The sequence below is a fragment of the Miscanthus floridulus genome, chromosome 4, assembly GCF_019320115.1.
Source record: "Miscanthus floridulus cultivar M001 chromosome 4, ASM1932011v1, whole genome shotgun sequence".
Taxonomy (NCBI): domain Eukaryota; kingdom Viridiplantae; phylum Streptophyta; class Magnoliopsida; order Poales; family Poaceae; genus Miscanthus; species Miscanthus floridulus.
Window position 1 is genome coordinate 60,921,983 of NC_089583.1, and position 10,374 is coordinate 60,932,356.

The following is a 10,374-nucleotide window of genomic DNA, read 5'->3' on the forward strand; positions in this document are numbered from 1 at the left end:
GTGTAATTTTAAACCGCAGAATGAATCATAGCAGTCGCAACATTAGGACTCAATGATGTTAAAGAATTTCCAATTAAGGGCATGTTTAATTCTCTTGCCCACCCCTGCCTAGCCTTGCCCAGCAAAGTAGAGGAGAAAAATGCATGAAGCTTTGTTTGGTTTGAATTTGGGCAAGGTGGGGATTCCCTTGCTTTTGAGGGAGAGCCAGATTGGCTCTCCTCGCCTAGTAAGGTGTGCCTTACCTAACCTTTGCCAGGCACTTGTCTCCATAATAAATTTTCAGAAAAAACATTTTACTAATACCTTGAAGTAAATTATGGAACATACACAGCCATCTCAATGCAATTTTTAGTAAAAGAGATATCATGTGGCTTGAGATACCTTACTCGACTTGGCATGTGAAATCAGCACCTGGCTTTGATCTTTCACAGTTGGAAATGTCCAATCAGTATTTCCATCCTTGGACTGAATGTAAAAAAGAAAATTTATCAGCAAAGTAAACTTAACAAAGTTTGATTACTTCATACAAAGTTCCATGAGCATTAAGGGCTCACTTTGTCATACACGTACAGATTCCCATCAGCATGACTAACAACAAAGATTCCTTCATGCTCTGGAACCCAAGCAACACAAGTGCACTGACTGCAATAGATTGGTGTCCAAAGATCAATATATATACTTACAATTTAATAACTGTGTAAAGAAAAGCATCCATCTACACCACAGAAATAGTATCTTCTCTTTTAACTGCAGCCTTGTAGTTGCCTTTGAACTAAGAAAATACGTTCAAGTAAACTCTCCCAAAAAATAATAAGGGAAAAATCCATTCAAATATCCTAGACAGTAGCAGGCCCAGCACATAATTAAGATTATCATCCTTCAGTAGTTCAATTGCCACAGCGATTTCAATCTAGCGGATCGCTATACAAGTATACATGCATGCTAACAATTAGTAATCTTAAACACTACATAACATACATGATTTTGGATACTTAAAACAATTGTGATCAGTGCTTCCACCACAAATGTTATTACCCTCGATATCTAGAAACCTATCCTCTATGCAAAGTATTTTACAAATGATACAAAGATCTTAATAGTTGTTGCACACACTAACACATAAATAGTGCAAAAAGGGTTAGGTCATACTTACAATCTTTGGAGATTAGTAAGGCCAGAGAAAATTCCTAGAATGGAACCATTAAGATAATTGTGGGAAAGATCACTGCACAATATGAATATGTGAGAATCACTGTCTATGCAATCAGAATGATCAATAAATGATAGATTTTGTCAAATGTTTAGTATAATAAATAAAATACTATGATTTGGCTGCAAGGGTTCTGTTTTATACATTGTAGTTATGTTGCTCGCAAATTGGCTGGCTGGTATTGCACCTCTCAACTGATTCTTGCTAAGATCCCTGAAACACATTTGACAAAGATGAGAACAAAAGATAACATGCCAAATTCTCATAAACACCATGTGCAAAAAGCAAAAAAACTAATACCATTTCTCCTAATAACAAATAAGGGTAATTTCTTTTCCTAAAAGGCGATTATGCAGTATAGAACTTTACACATACAAGTAGCCAAGTTGGGGTATTCCACTGACTTCAGGAACAGATCCTTCCAAGCTATAGTTCCTCAAACTCCTGATGGTGACCGTATCAATTAGATTAATATAAACTGTAATAAACGCTGTAGGAAAAAAAATAGTGCAGCCACTTTACGATAGATCACATGAATCTAATGAACTTGTTTCAAGGCATGCAATACAAGACTTAAAACTAAGCTAACACTGCATGTAAACAAAGCTAAAGACATGAAGAGAAACAAAGACTATTATGTGATATAGTTCTTATTGCTAACTAAGATCAAAATGATACAGTTCACAAGAAATTATGTGATCCACAGACCACAATTACCAAACCAAGTTGGAAACTATGGACTGCTGTTCTGTTATCGCAACAATTGTGAACCTAGTGTATACTTATTTAATGATTGGCAAGCGCATACGGTTCATGGACAAATATACAGAAGAAAAATAGAACATATTTAAAAAAAGCCATAGCCGGTATAAAACAAACTCCATGTGAGTCAACATACATAAACTCTGCTACTTCACACAAAAAGACACTGTATTTGAAACATTTGTTAGGTTGTCCCACTATGGTAAAAAGTATTTAACTATGACACAAGCTCTAGTTCAACAATAACTTACTCTGATGTTGGTTGAAACCGGGAGGAAAGCTTCAAAAGAGAGACAAGACACATAGCCCTAGTAGTAACATCTGCAGAGTAGCGCTGAAGAGCAGCCTCTACGGCATCCACAGCATCAGATTCTGTTACCTGAACAAGATCAGGAATTGACCAAGCCATTTGACACTAATAAATTTTAGGAGCAATACTCCTAAATGAAATACATAAAGAGAAGGCCAATGAGGGAAGATGCTAGAGTTATAAACTATATACAGGCAGAAATTTTGTAATCAATCATAAATGCAGCCATATGAGTAAACAAATGGTCACATAATTTCTCCCAATGACAGCCATTACAGATAACACAGGTAACCACAATTCGCAAGGTGATCACAAGGGAGGCTGTCAAAATTGTATATACATTGATTTGAAGCAGTTTGAACATAGCCTACAAATTATTTGCATGAAGAAAGTAACAAGACTACATAACAACATATGATGGAATCATCAGTGCAGAGTCTTCTTAGTAGAAAGTGTATAACCAAGAGGGGATGGCTGCCAAGAATTTTTAACTCACCGTGGTCGGTTCCTCCATGTCCAACATACTAAGATTGTTGACCAACATTTCTCCATATTCACCGATGCACCAAATAGCCACCCTAACTATTCAGATCTAGGGATATTGTAAATCCTAGAATCAGGTGAAAGGGGCTGAATCGAGGAGAGTGCAGCCTCTAGGAGCAAGGGGGGCTCTTACCTAGAACAAAGGAGAGCACCCGGAGTGGAGCCTAGCGCACAAGCAGCGGTGGGAGGATTTGGTGCCAGCCACTGGAACTCCAAACCCTAATGAATCCTACACGCAGATCCAGAGCTTCAACCGATGGGGAGCAAGGATGGGCCACATCTTGTGTCGATGTAGAACTACAGGCGATGGGGCATCCGTGGTTAGGGTTTCGACGGATGGTGGTGGGCGGCGGTGCTGTGCAGGAGGGTGGTGGTGGGCGCTGGCATGGTAGGCTACGGCAGCAAGGCTCGGCGTGGGAGGCGGCGGTAGTGAGGCTCAGTGTGGGAGGCGGCGAGGGTTGGTGTCTGTGGGAGGCGGCGGTGGTAGGCACACTCGCAGGTCGCGCATGTATGTGCCGCGCGTGTAGGCGAGAGGGGGAGTATATTCTGAGTTTTTTTTTGTTTCACCTAAATAGATCCGAAGGCGGAGTAGTGCAGGACTATACACACCTTCGTCGACACTTGAGTTATTGGCTCGGTTAGGCTACACCGACACTTATTGTGTCTACAAATGTTTGCCGATAGTTTGTGTCCCCAGAGCAATGCCAACAATTGATTTGTAGCCATACAACATCATTGCCGATAGATTATATGACATTAAAAGGTTGTACAATTACCAACAGATAATGTGTAGTTGAAACCACCCCTTTGCCAACACATAAATGTCGGTAATTATGTGTCATGGTGTAGTGAACATAGACTCCATCCGGCCTCAAATTACAACATCCCATGGTTCTTTTACACGATAGCAAATATAGCCAACCATGGTTCAGTGTCCACCTATCTCACGCATGTGATAGGAAATCACAAGACTTCTACCGAGCTAAGCATGGCTAAGCATATATTCAATCCTGGACCTACATAGGGTTCAAGATATATGTCTAGACAAGGAAATTATATGCATCAAGAGTTTCCAATCAACTCCTATAACCTAATGCATCAAACATAAAAGGACTCAAGGTGATATTTGTAAAACATAGGAGGGTTAGAATGCTTTGGGGCTTGCCTTTCAGGAAAGAGGTGGGCCTATGGTCAGGGCACTTTGGTAGTTCTTCTAGAGCTTGCTCCTCACTTTCAGGAGCTATCTCCTATGGTGCCTCTTGATTCTCCTCCTCTTTGACTGTGAACTCTAAGAGGGTGATTCTTTTAGGTGATCCTATATGCATGAGCATGAAATAAGATATCATGGATGCATAGGTAATGACATGGATGATATGATATGATGAAACACATAATCATAAATGTATTTAATAGCAAGGCATTAGGGTGATAACAAGATTAACTTTCTTTTACTGAGTAGGTGCATATCTCCTCTCTAGCAGCAACCACTTGTTTTGACCATAACTAGAGTTTTACCCACCCAAACAATGTGATTGTGGACTTTCTCAAAAGCTTATAAAATTTTCTACAACTTTCTTATAATCATCATAAGATGATTCAATGGTTAACCAGGTCAAATAATTACCTCACTAAGATTTGTCTAGAGAATAAGCAAATCTGATAGCATATTTCTAGAAGCTATAACTCTCAAACCATTCGGCCTATCACCATGAAATTTTAGGACAAGATAGGCAAGTAAATTAGCTTCAACTTTTCTATTGACAAGTTTTAAATAAAATATCATTATCATCACGAAGTTATCACCCCAATAGGAACTACTCATGCAGCCATCTAGTTGAATTATAAAACAATAATTAAGTAGCTACTTATAACCAATTAATTCTAAGTGCATCTACTGATATCAACAGATCATATGTATCACAAGCACCATAGAAAACAGCATGGTTATTTATATCCCTTTATTAATTTCCTTATATAATAGGGTGATTTAAAAGATAAATTTTTCTAGTTCATAATAAATCTTGAAAAATTACAATAGCCTACATATAGTTCCAATAGTCTACTATACAAATTTCATGTATTTGGATAAGTATAGTAACCCCTACAAAAATGACAAGTTGCATAGGCTTATTTTAGCAAAAATAGTTTAGCCTAGTGAAAAGTGTCAAACAACCAATTTCATATTTTTCTTACTTTCACCCTAGCATAAGAATACCATGTAAAAATTTTCATGATCATAAGTTATGTATATTTACCCCTATTAATTTCACCAAAAACTAGCAATTAATCAAGGTTAAGAGAAAAACAAGATAGCAAATATGACTACCATAGTTTTACTATTTTTCCTAGCTAGAGCATGTCAATACAAGCCAAATAAATATGGAATCACATTTTTAGCACTTCCCTAGCTCAAGTTATGCATTTTACAAGATAGAAACTATTTTAAAAGCACTTAACTAGCTTGATTTAATTCCCCTAGCAAAATACCCCAAACAGTAGGTTTTACATTTTTATCAAATAGTAAACTTCCTAATGAATCCAACAAAGTTTGGTTCACTCAATTTGGACACTCCTAGCTCTAGATATGAATTTTTGAAATGTGAATCAATTTCTAAAAAAGAATAAAGAAAAACATTTAAACCTATATTGCTACGCGCACCTGGTTTTAGTGTACCCAGAGACAGATAGCTAAGTCCCGTGGTTAATGGGCCCCACATATCACAAACATAGAGCAGGGGCAGCGGTTGACCTATGATATCTCACTGATGGTGAGGTCACCGTCGGTGAGGTCATCATCGTCGTGTTCCCCATCCCTACACGCATCTACTAGTGCCCTTGGTTGGCTCGGCGGATCATCGGAGCAACCTCATCGGTGAGCATGGTGGCCCGACAGAGGTGCTCGATGGCAGACTCATCATCTTCGGTGATGACATGCCCAAGTAAGCACAGCTACGGCTTCCACGGGCTCTAGCGGAGCTTTAGGGTGTGGATTAGGGTTAGTAGTGGCATCGGAGGGGCACGGTCGTGTGCATGGCGGCACGGCAGTGCGAGCGTAGCGATAGTGAGGTCACCATTTCGATGAGATGGCTGCCGGTGGTGAGTCTCCATCATTGAGGATGCTGCTAGGGTTCACGACAACACTGAAACAAGCATAAGAGGGGGAAGACAGGGTCTAGTTAGGGCTGGTCATGGTGAGCTCGAGCTCATGGCCATGGTGAACGCGCGCTCCTGCACTGTTGCGGTGGTAGTGGTTAAACGTGCTGCAGTTGTAGCATCTATGACCTATGGTGATGACCGACCAAATGAGAGGAAGGTAGGAGGAGTAGTGGAGATGGCTAGCCATGGGCGAGCTCGAAGCTCAGCTGCATGCCGCGGCCATGGCGGTGACGGCAATGCGCAATGTGGCCTCACCTGGGCTTGAATGGCTACAATGGTGGGTCGGGGAGATAGTGGAGATGGTGGCAGAGCTGTGGGCAAGATGGATTGGTGGGTGGTGTGGCATGGATGACATGCAAGCACGACAGAGGCACACAGCAATGGTGGCGGAGCTCTATTTTGCTTCGGCGAGCATGGGCGAGCGAGAGAGAGTGAAGAAGCAAATAAGGCCGAGCGGGAGTGAGCAGCAGTGACGCGGCGCCTTATCCTCCTCCCTTGTCGAACACATGGGGCTGGCAATGGCATACGTACACCACATGGTTGCCAAGTCCGAGCATCGGTCAGCCACGATGTCGCACGTGGCGTCTGGTTCAGGCCGGGTGAACCCGACTGAAACCTAATCTTGGAGCCTCTAGATCTCCTAAACCATGGCGAGTTAGCAAAAACTCCATTACTAAGAATTTTAGAGCTATAGGAGGTCTATAGCTTTGCTTTAGAAAGTCTCATCTAATTCGCCATGGTTTTCAAATTGCAACGCTCCCAAGTTAGGTACATGAAAACTAGAAACCAATTTAGACTTAGAAAATTTTCTTAACTCCCTAAACAACATTTGATTGTTTCTTGTGGGCCCTATTTGACCATGTTAGGCACTGAATTAGCTCAGGATCTCTAAATAAAGTTTGTTGCCCATGTCAAGAACTACAACTTTTGTTAAGGGCACACTATCATGCAAATAGTCTAGTCTATAGTTCAACTCTAGTCAAAGTAGTCTCATGAAAAATGAAGTTTTGAGTAAACTATGACGTAGAAGCAAAATTGGTCCATGTCATGAATACAAACAATGTTCCATCTTCCATCCTAAATGTGTCTAAGGTGTTTTATGACCTTACAACCATCTCTTGCATTGGTCACACATGATCACAAGCATATACATGTATATAATCAACATCACATGTGATAATATGTAAGAATAAGATGAAATTTTACATGCTCATGCTCATGAATGCTTGGATGATGCCTGTGCTCATGAAATGCAAGTGCCAAATGTGATGCTTAACACTATGGTGTTATAGCCCCTCCCCCCTTATAGAAATCTCATCTTGAGATTTGCAAGACCTACCATTTTTCATAAAAGTCGGTGTAAACCTCACGTAGGTAATCCTCTCATTCCAATGTGGCATCTTGTTCACTGTGGTTATTCCACACCACTTTGTAGAACTTGATGACCTTGCTCTGGGTGACTCTTTCCATTTCTTCCAAAACTTGTATCGGTTTCTCCTCATAAGTCAAATCTGATTGGAGTTTAATATTGGTGGGTTCAATAGCTTCATCAGGTATGCGAATACACCTTCTCAGCTGAGAAACATGGAGGACATTGAAAATGGCTCGCATTTTTGGAGGTAACTAGAGCTTGTAGGTCACTCTTCCACTTCATCCAATGATTTTTTATGGGCCTACATACCTAGGTGCAAGTTTTCTTTTCACACCAAACCATTGTACTCCCTTCATAGGTGAAACCTTTAGGTATACGTAGTCTCCTACTTCAAACTCGATAGGCCTTCTTCTTTTGTTAGCATAGCTCTTTTGCCTAGACTGAGCGACCTTAAGATGTTGTTGGATAATACGCACTTGCGCTTCAGCTTCCTTGACAAAATCAATGCCATAGTATCTCCTCTCTCCAAGCTCAACCCAATTCAAAGGAGTTCTACATTTTTTACCATACAAGGCCTCAAAAGGAGCCATCTTAATGCTCTCTTAATAACTATTGTTGTAGGAAAACTCAGCTAAAGGTAGCCATTTTTTCCATGAACCCTTAGAAGAGATCACACATGCTCTCAATATGTCGGTGCAGAAAGTGACCAACAAGTAAATATTTGTAGTTTTGCCATATGTTGTGATCAGAGGTGGCCTAGCACTCAATGACATAAGGTTTATACTAGTTCAAGCAACGTGCCCTATGTCCAGTTTGAGTTGGTCGGTGACTTTATTCCTGAGCCCAGGTGCTCGAAGTTTGCAGTGGGGTTACAAACAAGAAGGAGAAAGATGGGGTTTAAAAGAGGTCCGGTCAGCTCTGGTCGGAAGGGCTAAGAGCGATAGGGGCTCCACTATGAGCTAAGTGTTCAAGCGAGTGCTTGAGGTCTAAACCTAGCGGTTCTGTGGTTGTGAGCTAGTGAACTTGATTGATCTAGATTAACTTGCATGAACTTGAATCAACTGAGTCTCTTGGGAGAGAGCGCACCCCCTTTTATAGATCAAGGGGATGGCCTTACAAATGAGAGGGAGAGACTATGTATGCTTCTAAACCTTTTTGCCATGCTGATAGGTAAATGATGAGGGTAGGCGCCCACAACACTGTTGGATGTCGAATGCATGTGGGAGATTATGTTGTCTTGTTTTGGGTATGGCAGATGTTGGTACCTGCATATACTGTTGATGCCTAGAGGCATGTGAGCAGTTTCACCATGTTCACTCGATACGGTAAATTCTGGCGCCCACAACACTGTCGATGCCTAGAGGCATGTGGGGGGCCTCACCATATGGGAGTTTATGGCGCCTACAATACTATAGGGAAAATGTCAGCGCCTATAACACTATTTGTGTTAGGGCAGTTCTAGAGTACTATTCCTGCAGGTGTATAGGGTATGGTCCCTAGTATCATGGTTTGACTTGTGCACCTTCCCTTGCTTTCTCCATCCATTCTTTGGCCTATTCTGAGCGGGCATCCCCAGTCGGTTGGCATAGTCGGCTCTGGTTGCACTAGTCAAAGAAGAGCAGTGAGTAGGGTCTTTATATCCCCCTGTCAGAGATGTGGGGTCAGAGATGGAGGTAGTGCTAGGCCTTCTGGTTGAAGAGACCATCTGGAGGCGGCTAGAGACTGAAGTGAGCACTCCAGTTGAAGAGCTGGGTCGGAGTCAAAAAACAAACACTTCTCCTTGGCCAAACCATTGGATCGGTGATTGGATCACCCTTCTAGCCTACTCTTTAGACTCTTGGGCTAGCCCATGCATTGCGTGCTGTCTGCATGGGCCGAGCCTTTGCTAGGAAGCCAGTCTATGAGGGAACCCGGGTTTATGAATCCGATAGGAGCCCACGAGCCCCCGGGCGATTCAGGCAGAATTGTCTAGGGGATTTTTGCCTACAGCGGGTGCGTGCAAGCATACCCACGGGTGTAGCCCCCAAGTCCTCAGGCGGTTTGGGTAGAACTATCTAGGGGGGTGTTCTTGTTGCCAGCAGAGGAGGTTTTTGTTTTATCAACTGGTGCGCGCGAATGCACCCGCGGGTGTAGCCCCTGAGCCCCCGAGTGATTCGAGCAGAATCATCTAGGGGTGTTTATCAGTGGGTGTGTGTGCATACTTTTAAGTCAAGATGGAGTTGTCAACCAAGGCGTCATTATGTAGCCATGGCATTTTTTTAGGGATTGGGTGAGATGGAGCTCGTAGATCCTAGCGTTGATGCGCGCCATGGGACCGGGCGAGGCAGTTAGTCAAAGGATCGGATGAGACAGAGCTCGTGGGTCCTAGCTTCGGTGCGCGCCATGGGATCGAATGAATTAGAGTCATGGATCCTAGCCCTAGTGTAGCCCATGTAGCCGAGGCGGTTAGTACAGGTATCGGACAAGATGGAGCTCACTGATCCTAGTGTCGGTGCGCGTCATGGGATCGGGTGAGTCGGAGTCATGGATCCTAGCCCTGGTGCAGCCCACGGAGCTAAGGCAGTTAGTATAGTTAGTTTAGGGATTGAGCAAGCTAGAGCTCGTGGATCCTGATGAGGCGAGTTCGGGGTCACAGACCTAGGCATTTGGTGTGCAATCGGAGCATAGCTGGATGGGGCAAGTTCAGGGTCACAGACCCAGGTGTTTGGAGTGTAGTCAGAGCATAGTCGGATGGGGCGAGTTTAGGGTCGCAGACCTAGGTGTTTGGAGTGCAGTCAGAGCATAGCCGGATGGGCGAGTTTGGGGTCACAGACCCAGGCATTTTGTGTCTTAAGCCCCCGAGCCCTATTGGGCCTTAGTAGGGGTCAGTGTGAGTTTGTGTGTGTTACCCCATCCTCAGTTTCTCACAACTGGAGGGGCTGAGTTTTGTTGCCTGTCCCGATTGCTCAGGCTCGAGTGATGCGCTCGGTGAGTTCGCTAACGGGTATGATCGAGTGGAATCTAGGTCTATCATTAATGATG